The sequence below is a fragment of the Mustela erminea genome, chromosome 20, assembly GCF_009829155.1.
Source record: "Mustela erminea isolate mMusErm1 chromosome 20, mMusErm1.Pri, whole genome shotgun sequence".
NCBI classification, from domain to species: domain Eukaryota; kingdom Metazoa; phylum Chordata; class Mammalia; order Carnivora; family Mustelidae; genus Mustela; species Mustela erminea.
In genome coordinates this window covers 24,808,372-24,819,376 of record NC_045633.1, presented here as the reverse complement: position 1 = coordinate 24,819,376, position 11,005 = coordinate 24,808,372, and the positions used below count along the sequence as shown (strand labels likewise).

The window sequence follows — 11,005 nt, the reverse complement described above, 5'->3', positions numbered from 1 at the left end:
GATTGCCCTGGAAGGACCAAGCCCACGGTTCTACATGCCACTGACAAGAGGGTTTCTTTAGAAAAATATATTAAACTTTCTTTCTTCATATTACAAAAGGAATACATGTTCACTTTAGCATAAAGATGAAGAGACACACTTACTGCAGTCATTTTGGCGATGGGACTTCAGGGACGACTGCTGGGGGTTTCTGAGAATATCCTCTTGGCTCTTCCAAGGACACACCAGCCAGGGGTGTCATTAGAGGTTAGTGGATAAGGATGTGATGCCTGGAGCTATAGCAGTCTTCTTGCAACCATGAGGACCAGTTCTGAGGACCAAGGCCAAGTGAGGATGGCAAGACAGATGAGGAGACATCCCATATCCTGTGATGTCACATAATCCCTAAGTGTCCCAACCCGAACTTCCTGTCACACTTGAAAGCCATTCCAAGTTGGCTCTTCTATACTTCAGCCAAAGGCCTCCTAAGTTGTTTACGTCCTTGTGTATGCACATGCAAGGACTTGTGTATTAACATGTCCCTTCTTAACGTGAACTTGGGCCAAAGGCTGGCTTCCTGTGCAGAGCAGGCTGGGAAAAGTCAGTTTTAGGAGAGGAAGTGGCAGAGAGAGGGGCCCGAGGGTCTGTGACCAATACTGAGCCAGTCCTGTGAGGCTGATGCCACAGTGGCATGCTCCTTGAGTGGTGTCCCCTCCTTGTCACCAAGGGACAGTGCTGGGGGAGCCACATGGCCACTTACCCGCTGTAGGCACCCCCCACCAGAGTTCCTCCCATACTTTCTCTGTGAGCTGGGCTAGCTCTGAGTTAGCGGGAGGCCCGTGGGGTCAGCTGTGCAGCTGCCGGACTCTTTCCCACAGAACTCTGAGGAGGGGTGAGTAAGTCGAGCTATTTTTAATGTCCTCAGTCCTCCGAGTTGCTATCTTAATTTGTAAGACGTAGTTAATGCTCCTTAGAAACTCAAGCCTGCCTGGGAGCCCCTGGGGAGCTGCCAGGACAGAGTTTGCCACCAGCCCTCTGGCCTTCCCCCTCTCGGAGGGAGGAGTGTGCGCCTGGCCTGGGCGGGCCGTGGGAGGAGGCTCAGCACCACTCTGGCGTGGCTGCTTTCCAGAAGCTTCCTCCAACCCTGCCTCCCTCCCGGCCCAGTCCCCAGGGACTCTGGGGGGCAGGCGGGAGCGGCGACATGCTGCACTTGCCAGCCACCGTGCTGGACACGTGGCTCTGTGGAATGGATTCCCCAGGACCATGTGGCACCGGAGCCCCACAGGCTTGGTGCGACACTCCCAGGTTTTGGGTGAGGACAGCTCCCTCCTCGAGACCCACCTTTGTCCATGGCTATGGTGGAGACTGGGGTGATTGCCCATCAGACCCTGGGCATCCACTGACCCACTCCTGGGTTAGCCCCAGAGGCAAGTGTCCCCTGGCTCACAGTACTGAAGAGGGCATGAGGGCTCAGGCAGGTGGGTGGTTGACCCGCTCACCCAGCAGATCCAGGCTTGGGGGCCAGGCTGATCTTTCCCCCATCCTCTGCCCGGATCCAGAACATTCTGCCTTAGTGTGCACGACATGACCGAGGCCTTGCGAAGGCCTGTGATCAGGCGCATGGTGGGTGTTGTGTGGCTCATCCCCTCATTCAGCAGGTGTTTGTTGAGCGGACGCCACGAGCCAGGCTCTGGGTGAGCCGTGGGGATGAGACAGGTGCCGGACGCAAGAGGTTATGCCCTGGAGGCTGAGTAGACAGTGGACCGAAGAGCACTGTGGGGTGTGGCTCACATGGTGAAGGGGACACAAGGGAGCCGCAGGGTGGGGGCATGCTGGGTCAAGTGGTGTCCCCCCCAGAATTCATGTCCACCCAGAACCTGTGCAGGAGGCCTTACCTGGAAGTAAGGACTCTGCAGGTGTGATGGTTAAGGGGAGGTCGCGCTGGAGCGGGGTGGTGTCCTCACAGAAGAGGGGAGCATGGACACGCACACCAGGAGGAGGCCAGGCGGCAGCGATGGTGGGGCGCGGCCCTCTGTCCATGAGCCCAGGAGCATCAGGGATTGCCGACAGCTGCTAGAGGCTGGAGGGGAACACCGAGCAGGTTGTCCCTCACAACGCCAGAGGGACCCGCGGGCCAACTCTTTCCTGATGGTGGAGGTGATGGTGGAGGCAGTGGAGATGACGTTGGCAGCTGTGGTGCTGGTAGGTGCAAGTGTGTGGTGATGGGATAAGGTCCTTGGTGATGCTCTGGACTTTTCCGAATGACAGTTTCCAGAGCTGTAAAGGGGACAGCCCTGGTTTGCAGTCCTTTGTTCTGGCAGCTCTGGGACACCCATCAGCTTCTTGGCTTGCAGCTCTGGACCCTGAGGACGTCCTGATGCGGCTTCTCGCCTCCGGGCCAGTGCTGTCCAACACACTAAGCACGTTCACTCACACGGGAGGAGCTGCTGTCCACCATGGCAGCCCCTGGCCCCTTGTGTCTACCAGGCACCGGAAGTGTGGCCTGTGTGATCGAGGGACCAAAGGGTTAAAATTTCTCTTCTCTAAAATTTCTCTTACTTCTTACTTTCTCTTACTTCTACTGTCATGATGTCAGGGTCCGCGCTGCACTTGGTCCTGGGGGATCATCTCTGTTTGCAGCCCGCTCTCCCTCTAAAACAATTCCACTTTTAACTTAAATGTAAGTGGCCATGAGTGACGAGCGGTACTGTGTTGGACAGCAGTGCTGCCTGTGGCCCGAGACACGTGTGGCATGGCTCTTCTGTTTGTGGCCGTCTTCGGAGGGGCACTTCCTCCTTCCAGGCTTCCACCGAGAAAAGCTTGAGTTCAGGGTTCTGAGATGGGGGGAGGTGAGGGGTGGGGTACCACCATGTTGGCTCTGAGGAGAGCCCAGGTGCTTCGTACAAGTCATGGAATTTCTATAAAGTTGGCACTTTCGGGTTCATTAGGAAAAGTGAAGAGTGTCTAAATATGTGTGGATTACACAGAGCTTTGCAAACAGGATCTCAGAGTGATTTTTAGCTGGGCTTCCCGTGGGCACATCTCCACATCTGGGAATGGGGCCTTGGAGGGAACTGGTGGGGCCATGGGACCAAGAGTAGAGAGGCAAGAGTCCTATAGTTGGGAGTCTGAAGACCCACGTTGGAACTTTAGGGTTTGCCACTTGCCTTGGGACTCCAGATCTTAGTAATGAAGGAAGTGGGCTCAGAGGCGGGTGATAATGGTGTTGAAGGTATGGGTGTGGTGGTATGACAGTTACAGGAATGAGAGATGGTGGGGATGGGGAAGGGGTGATGGAGGTGATAATGAAGGTGATGGAGTAATGGTGGAGGTGATGATAGCAGTGATGATAGAGCTGATGAGGTGATGATGGAGGTGGTGGGGGAGGTGATGGTGGAGGTGATGGGGTGATGGAGGATGTGATGATGGAGGTGATGGAGGAGATGATGGAAGTGATGATAGAGGTGATGCAGTGATGGAGGACATGATGGTAGAAGTAATGATGGAGGTGATAGAGGACGTGATGGTGGAGGTGATGATGGTGATGGTGGAGGTTGTGGTGAAGGTGATGGAGGAGATGATGGAGGTGATGATAGAGGTGATGTAGTGATAGAGGATGTGATGGTGGAGGTGATGATAGAAGTTATGGGTGTGATGGAGGGTGTGATGGTGGAGGTGATGATGGAGGTGATAGAGTGATGATGGAGGTGATGTTGGAGGTGATGGAGGACATGAGGGTGGTGATGAAGTGGAGATGATAGAGGTGATGTGATGGAGGACGTGGAGGTGATGATGGAGGTGATGGAGGAGATGATGGAAGTGATGATAGAGGTGATGCAGTGATGGAGGACATGATGGTAGAAGTAATGATGGAGGTGATAGAGGACGTGATGGTGGAGGTGATGATGGTGATGGTGGAGGTTGTGGTGAAGGTGATGGAGGAGATGATGGAGGTGATGATAGAGGTGATGTAGTGATAGAGGATGTGATGGTGGAGGTGATGATAGAAGTTATGGGTGTGATGGAGGGTGTGATGGTGGAGGTGATGATGGAGGTGATAGGGTGATGATGGAGGTGATGTTGGAGGTGATGGAGGACATGAGGGTGGTGATGAAGTGGAGATGATAGAGGTGATGTGATGGAGGACGTGGAGGTGATGATGGAGGTGATGGAGGATGTGGTGGTGGAGGTAATGATGGAGGTGATGTTGGAGGTGATGGAGGGCATGAGTGTGGTGATGAAGTGGAGATGATAGAGGTGATATGATGGAGGACGTGGAGGTGATGATGGAGGTGATGATGGAGGTGATGATGGCGGTGATGAAGGAGGTGGTGATGAAGGTGATAGAGGAGATGATGAAGGTGATGGGGTGATGGAGGACATGATGGAGGAACTGATGGTGGAGGTGATGGTGGAGGCAGTGGAGATGACGTTGGCAGCTGTGGTGCTGGTAGGTGCAAGTGTGTGGTGATGGGATAAGGTCCTTGGTGATGCTCTGGACTTTTCCATTTGCCCCAGTGTCAGTGAGTCCTGAGGGAACCTGCCTGGCTTGATGGGCCTGATACCCTTTTCCTGGGACATCACAAGGCTGGAAGGACAGGGCTGAGATCTCAGTGTGTCTTCATTTGTAACACCCACCACAACACTCTAGTCCTGGGGTCAAAGTAGGCACCCATGTCCACCTGGGCTGAAGAGCAGCCATCTAGCAAGCTCTCTGCTTGCTAGGTGGTGGTGGTGGGACCACTTCTTCTCTGGAGCCCCCACCTCTGCCTTGGGTCTTTAGGGGCACAGCTGTAGTAGGGTTGGGCTGTGGGAGCATGGGATATACCTCCAGCATTTACTTGACTTTCTACAGGGTTCTGTTGAGATGCACAGATCTGCACGCTCAGCTCCATGACTTCTTACATGCATGCACTACAGGGTTGAAGTGTGGGGTATTTCCTGGTGCCCAGGAGGCTTCCTTGAGGCCCTGTAGCCACCTCCCCCCCCCCCCCCACCGAGGGCACTGCGAGACTGGTGCCCCAACTCCAGCATTCACCATGATGGAGACAGATGCCGTGTGTGTCTCTGGTTTGTAGCCTTCACCCGGGTTGTTGAATTTGCCAGCAAGTCCATATACCCTTCTCACGAGGGTCCCGTTGTGCACCCCACCTGTGCACCCCACCTCACCACCTGGTAGCTATTTGCATGCATCCCATTTTGGGGACAGTTATGAATAACACCCGTGTGAACCTCCCGGCATGAGTCTTTGTGGACAGAGACTTTGGTATTTGTGGCTGAGACGGCCTTTGCAGGGGCGCAGTCGTGTCAGGGTCGGCGGCACTTAGTGCAGCCCGCAGATCCGGCGTCCACGTGCACGTGACTGGGGTGTGCGTGGGGCCTCTGTGGCTCTGCTCTCCATGGCACAGAGTGCTCTGCTGCCCGAACCTGGCCAAGCGTCCGGAGCTCCGCAGCAGCGGCGTGGGGAGCGGGGAGACGGGTGTGGAAACGCGTGTTCACAGCCAAGAGCGCACAGCTGTTTCCTCTTGTGGCTTCCCCGGCCTCAGATGATTTGTTTTATTAGAGACGCGTCGTGTTTGCTACCGACTGACAGCCCAGGCTGCTCTGGGGAGGCACATGCCTGAGAGCCACCCGTGGCTGCCTGTGGCCTGCTTGTCTGGCTGTGTGCTTGGTGCTGGTGCCGCTGGCCTAGGTCCGGGGTGGCTGGTTGGGGAGTTGGGGCTCTAGGAAGAGCTGGCCCATGGGGCCTGGCCTCCTGGGGCACACATGCGGTGGGGACCTCATCTGCCTCTCACCTCTGCACGGTGGGGCCGTGGGGCCGATCTGCTGAGATCCATACCCTCCTGAGCAGGCAGGGCCCCGTCTGCCCCTGGATGGGCAGTGGGCTCTGGGGGGGGCTCGGTTCTGAGCACTGTCTGTCCCTTTCTCCTAGGGGGCCTTGGCAAGCCCCCTCATGCCCCCAGACTCCTGAGCCTTCTTCTGTGATAGGGAACTGTAACTCCTGCTCTTGGGATGGCTGTGAAGCCTGGGGGCGCCCCATGTGTGACCAGCCTGTCACCCTACACATACCCCACTTTCCCGTCCCAAAGCAAACCAACTGTAGTCGCAGTGGCTGGCGGGGGAGAGCAGGCCCCGGACCGCGGAAGAGGCTGGGAGCCCTGGTCCCAGGGTTCCGCTGGGCTCCGAGGTGGGAGCTGTCTTGGAAGACGTTGTTTCCTTGTGCCCCCTTGCCCCCCGCTCCCCAGTGACCCCAAGCCAAGTACCAGGAGGCTTTTGGTTCACTTCCCGGCGCAGGTTTGACTGAAGGCTGTGCTTCCAGTCAGCAGGGTTTGTTCTGATGTTGGGGCTGAAATTTAGTCCACAAACCCTGAGTATTTAGCCCAGAAGTGGGTTTTCAAGGGTGTGCCCAAAGCTTCTGCTTTAGTGTCTAAGTGTGGCCACTGGTCAGCAAGTTGGACTAGGACCTTCTCTGCCCTGGGGTGCCGATGCTTTGCCCCAGAGCACAGTCCTGGCCAGAGGGAGGCCCAGGAGCTGTCCCTGTGGTCTTTCCAGAGAGCCACCTGCCTGCTGGGGGACAGTCACACCTACTGAAGCCTCGCTTCCATGCTCCCCCGCCGGCTGCCAGCAGCAGTGTTCCTTCCCAGCCGGGCCCCACGCATGCCGCGGCTGCTTTGCACCTGGCTTTATGGGAACCTGTGAAATGAGATTTTCTCAGCATTCTGTGTTTGGGGGTGGGGTGGGTGGGGCTGGGGAGGAGCCTCCTAGGACGTATGAAAACCCCCAAATGGACGGATTTATTACATAAATAGTGCGCGCAGGCTCTGCCGTTAAATCACTCAGCTAGCATGTGTTGGAGGGCTGTCCTGTCTCTCTGAGCTGCTCTGGCGGAGCCTTGTGACTTTTTATTAACAGCAGGCTGGCGGGGACCCTGGGCCTCAGCATGGAAAATCTGTCTGGGTTCACAGCTTGTGCTGGAGGGCGCCCAGCCCCACGTGGCCTGAATGAACACACCCTTTATGTGCTCTTGGCCCTGCGTTGCACCCTGTGTCCTCCTGGCTTCCCCTCGGTGGGGCCACCCCTGGGGCTGCGTCCGCAGGGCGCTCTCTGCCCTTCCTGCAACCCCCCCACCATACAGACCACTGGTTACTGGTTCGGCGGGAGGGGCAGCAAGCTGGGCGACCTTCGGCCCTCTCTCCCTCTCTGGGCTTCTTCCTCACATGGTCAGCACGGTGCTGTTGGGACAAGGTCACTAGTTGGTGGTCGGTGGGTTCAGGTCCCTCTGACCCACGGAGAGCAACGGCATCCCTCATTCAGAGACATGACCGGCTCTTCTGGGCTCGCCGTGCAAACTCTGGCTTGAGCCTGAGCCAGGCCATGCTGGGGTCCCTGCCGTGCCGGCCCTGACCAGTGGCTCTGGGAGCTCCCCCAGGGAAGTGTGCTCTGGGGACTGTAACAGAGAGTAGGAGGTCTGGCCCAGCTCCGGGGCCTGAACAAGGGGAAGGGAATCCCGTCAGGGTTTCTCAAGGGTGTGGTCTTGTGCAGCCCCCTGGAAGCTCCTAGGGCCTGGTGTTGCTCCTACAGGGCTTAGGAGGCAGGGGTCTTCCATCCCCACCCCTAGGGGCTCAGCTGGGTGTCTGCTTCTGTGGACAAAGAGAGCTCGACCCCATGTGGGCATCAAGGAAAGGCCCTTCCTGACAGGGCCAGGCTGGGGCTGGGAACTCGGAGGTGAGCAGGACGGCTCTCCAAGCTGGGTCAGAACCACAGGCAGCTGCTTCCATTCACTGAGTGCCCATGGACCCCAGCACTGTGGGACCTCCTCCCTGGGGGCCTGGCTTCCTTAGCTATTAGCAGCAGGGCCTGCTCCAACTAGTTCATGGCCAAGGACACTTGTTAAGGTCACTTACTAAGGGTAGCCCCCAGACTCTGTGCACAGGACTTGAACAAACCCTAAATAACCTTGGGGTGCTGCAGGCCACCAGCCCTTGGGAAGGGGCAACGGGGCCACCTGTGCCACCGGAACCAGCCTTCCCATGCCAGCTTCCCGGGGAGCCCTACTCAGAGTTACGAACCAGGCGAAGGGATGGGCAGGGCAGGTCTCGGGACTGCGTTCTAGCTGCAAGGGAGATGGGACACCCTCACCTCATCTTGGGGATCCTGCTCACACAGGTGGGACATTCTCTGAGCCTAGGGAGAGTGCATGCAGAGAAAGAGCTGTCTGCTCTGCCACGGTCCCGGATGTACCCCTGCCAGGTCTCCTGGAATCTGTACAGCTCGGCCTGCGGGGTGGCGGGGTGCCGGGCATCTGAGTGTTGCACCTGAAACAGCTGATGCTTCAGGCCCGGGCTCAGTCCTGGGTCTCCACCCAGAGTCCAGCCTCCCTGAATGGAGGGTAACAACCTTTGGCATGTGGTGAGTGCCTGTGTCCCACCTCCTACCAGTGTCTCCAGACCCGCATGGCCCCAAGGCGGGTGCCTAACATACTGGATGGGGGTTGCATGGCAGGGGTTAGACCCTAGTCTCCCTGACACTCTGGCCCGGCACCCCTCCTTGTGTCCAGGGGCCTCTCAGCAGGATGCTGGCTGAAGGCATGGCTGCTTCCAAACTCTGAGCTGGCAGGACAAGGACCATCCTGTCCCCTGCCAGGGTCAGCGCCAGGCCAGGCAGCGGGCAGAGGCCGGAGGTGGCTGTGAGGGAAATGGTTGAAATTTGCAGCCAGGGCAGGAAATGGACAAATTGTGTAGTAGGAGTTGGAATGCCAGCTGGAATGCCACCACTCGGAGCCCCTCCCAGCCTCCCCTCGGGATCTGAGCCCGGGGTCAGGAAGTGCCTGCTGTCTTGGCTTCGGGAGCTCTGGCTCCGCTGAGTGGGTGCCTGCCCTACACACCTCCGGTTCCCAGCCAGACGCTTCTGCGGGAGGGGAGGGTGTTGGAAGCAAATGGGAGGGGCCCCAGGGTGCTGGAAGAGCAGGCAGCTGCAGTGAGGACAGTGGGACGTGTGGGGCTCCCCCTCACCTTCCCCTGCTGGTGCACGAGGCCCTCAGCACGCTCACAGACGACACCCGTCCACACGCCCTGCTTTTCCCTGGAGGAAAACTCCTATTCAGCATCAAAACCCTCTTTGGCAGCAGCCCCTGGATGCCTGTTCCTGAAACAGCGCCCCCTGCCATGCTGTACCCTCCCTGCAACACTGACTGGAGCACACAGTTGGCCCCGCGTGTTTGCTACCTCGTTGTTGAAGAAACTGTGCTTTCCACTGCCCGAGGGATGGCCTCGGGGTCAGGGCCCATTTTTGTCTTCACCCAGGATTGTTGCAGTTCCGACGTCAGCCTCCTCTGTGGACCCGTAATCCGGCACTCAGCCTTGGGGGTCGGCGAGCCTATGTCCAAACTCCGGGCCCCTGACCGCAGGCTCTGCTTCAGCCCCCAGCCTTGGTTTCCTCCTATGTCGGGGGGCTCATAGCATGCCCACCTTGGCGGGCGTCGGCTTGCATGCCCCTCATGCTCTGGATACTGCCCTTGTTTTGGCCGGCTCTGGCCTGTGTGTGGGCTCCCAAGGCAGGGGCTTGTGACTCCACCCCTTATCCGAACGCGGCCGGGGGCCTTTGTTCAGCTGGTTACAAGAAGCCTTCCCAGGAGAATGTGGGTTGGTGGAGAGAGGCAATGAGGCTTTGCTGGGAGGGTCTGGAGGCTTCATGGCCTCACTGGGAGTCTGGCCGGGGCTGTGTTTGAGGTCCCCTCCCTGGTCTTTGCTCCAGGGAGCAGGTGCCATGAGCACATGTCAGGTGCCCCTGGCCTCTTCCCTGTCTCTTCTCTCTCTTATCCACCTTCCAGGGGACCTGCTGGGCCTGGGACAGACAGGACTGAGTCCTAAGGGACAGCGAGTGCTGACTGTGGCTGTCACAGGTTAGGAGGCTGCCTTTTGTGTTTTCCAAATGATCTCCGAGCATCCCTTTGCATTCAGAGCGAGGAGGTTGGGGCGTCTTTGGGAAGAGCTGCAAAGTTAGATCTAACCCCACTGGCATCCCTCTGGTGCCCCGTGATTGCCCCTTGGGTTACCTGCCCTAGGATGAGAGCCCTTTTGCAAAGTGTACAGAGGTACCCCATGTGACATCCCGTGTGCCCCATATGACATGGGGCTCCAGTAGGGAGAACAGAGGCTGTGTGGGGGCTGCGCCGGGGCCAGACCCCCTTGGGGTATCCTGGCTGGGGAGGCTACAAGGCATAGAGAGCTGTAGGCTCTCGGTGGGGTCAGGGAACCCTCTCGCTTGCCGTGTCACTGCTGTCCCTGAGCGCCCAGCGGCAAGGCCTCCCTTGGAGTCTGGACCTGGACTCAGCACTTCCCGAAATTCACTGCCAGAGATCAGACTTGAGTTAAGGAAACGTTTATTTTAAATGTAAACCGATCACAGTGGAATTCGTGGATGGGCTCTGCTGGCCACAGCCCGTGGACAGGGACGTGAGGCTATAAATAGGGCACAGTTGTTGCTGCCCTTAACTCAGAGGGGCCCTGCTGATGGCCATGGCCAGGGGGGGGCCTGCTGCAGGGGCCTTGCTGGCCCAGCCCGACCCCCTGAACCCCAGGGACCCCAAGGCCTGAGTGGTCCTGCTCTCCCTGCACCCAGGCCCCAGCCCCCTGCCTGTGCTCTGCATGTGGGGCTGCATGGCCCCTTCCTCATGGTCAGTCCCCTGTCCCTGCCATGGGTGAGGGAGCTGAGACCCCACTGAGGATCCTGAATCACATGGAGGCCCTTTCCCGCCACAACTCCCCTCTTCCGGCGGACCCCGCGTCATCGGAAACAAAAGCCAGGAATGCCAAGGGGCCCCCGGGACGGGTTACGGCATCTGGCTGGGCTCCAGAAGTCACCCGCAGGCTGTCGGGGAGCTGGCGGGCAGCCAGGAAGTGTCCCGCCAGCCACTCTGTGGGTGTAGGGGCAGGGAGCCCATGGGACAGGCCCCTTACCCTCCAGCCCATCCCCCTGCACCGGAATCCAGCCCTGTCGTGGGGCTGTCCATCCACCGTGCAGGCTG

The 11,005-nt window shown here is 58.3% G+C and overlaps 1 protein-coding gene across 2 annotated transcripts in view; it reads left to right on the top strand.

Moving 5' to 3' along the window:
- The first annotated feature begins 356 nt into the window (after positions 1–356).
- The window catches only part of LOC116580814, a 53,090-nt gene continuing 42,441 nt past the window's right edge, over positions 357–11,005 (top strand). For both annotated transcript variants that reach the window (XM_032327545.1, XM_032327544.1), the window contains exon 1: positions 357–871. The gene's annotated coding sequence lies outside the window, so the exon portion shown is untranslated. The remainder of the gene's footprint in view (positions 872–11,005) is intronic.